Source organism: Papaver somniferum, chromosome 8 (assembly GCF_003573695.1).
Source record: "Papaver somniferum cultivar HN1 chromosome 8, ASM357369v1, whole genome shotgun sequence".
In the NCBI taxonomy this organism is placed as follows: Eukaryota; Viridiplantae; Streptophyta; class Magnoliopsida; order Ranunculales; family Papaveraceae; genus Papaver; species Papaver somniferum.
The window spans coordinates 14051832-14053066 of NC_039365.1; the positions used below are offsets into that span (position 1 = coordinate 14051832).

The following is a 1235-nucleotide window of genomic DNA, read 5'->3' on the forward strand; positions in this document are numbered from 1 at the left end:
ATATATGTGTAGCCCAAAATACAAGATCTATGGTTAAGATTAGTAGTATTAGATTGAATATATATTTTCAAATTTTGCTTAGGACTAAATTAACCTCTATAAATGATGTATTTTATCAATAACTCTATTTATATAATCAATTAACACGTTAGTTGTGGGCTTAAGGGCGCTTTTTGTGGGCGGCAGTTTTTCCTTTTCACTTACCTTTTCAGCCCGTCCATAATTTATAAATTCAATCTTTTACTCTCTCTCTGTCTCTAAAGTCTCTCCATGTTTGTCTCTGCAAACTTTTTCTCCGTGAATTACTAGATATCCATTACGCTTTTATTTTTATTTGGTTTAGCTTGATTTGTTCTAGGATATTTAAAGGTTGGATGTGAGAAGTTCTTTTTGGCATAAAGAACCGGGTAAGCTATCTTTTTTTTAATTTAGATCTTTGTTTGTTTATCTGGGTTCTAAGTTATTTTTGGTTTTGATATGCGATGATAGTAGATCTGATTTTCCTTATTTTCAATTTAGTTTTGATGGACCTATCAAATGCGAGGTCCATGAGAACGTAGCAGCCATGAGGTGCATTATGTGTTATTCAGCATTCAAAATGGAGAGTCCCCATAGCGGGAAAAGGAACAGTACTTGGTAACCAACAGATCTTTGATCTGGCACATGAAGAAAAATATTACAGAGTGCATAAACCCCATAGTTTGCACCAACAGAATGCAATGCTTCCTTAGATATTCTTTTTTCTCTTTTGTGAAATTGACATGTACTGTACGTGGTTATGATTAATGCGAAGCATCACTGGGAAAAAGAAATGCAGATAGTTTTCTTTGTTTTTTTCTCGTATTTTGTTTTGTCAATAATTTGCTTCATGATATCAACATTTAAGCTTCAAGGGTGCTAATATGCTACCGATATGTGAGTAATTACGTAAAAAGATTTCGATGTTTATATATAAGTGAAATTTTGATTTTTCATCCACACCGTTTTTTCACCCTTGAAAAAATAAATTTTCACCAATTTTACGTAATTAAAATTGGAAACTAGAAATTTCACCAATCATTGAAAGTAATGAAAATTGTGATTTGCACTAGATGTCAAAAATTATAATTATCACCAATGGATCACTAAGTTATGAAAACTGGAATTTTCACAAGCCAATGAAAATACGAATTTTCATTAAATTCGTGAAACGTGAAATTTGAAAATTCTCTAAAATCTGAATTTTCACAAGGCAA

At 31.5% G+C, this 1235-nt stretch overlaps 1 long non-coding RNA gene across 1 annotated transcript; it reads left to right on the top strand.

Moving 5' to 3' along the window:
• Positions 1-272: 272 nt before the first annotated feature.
• Positions 273-974, top strand: LOC113303826. The gene is made up of 2 exons (XR_003337780.1): positions 273-407; positions 520-974. It is a non-coding gene; the product is annotated as an uncharacterized LOC113303826 (long non-coding RNA).
• The last annotated feature ends 261 nt before the right edge of the window (positions 975-1235 follow it).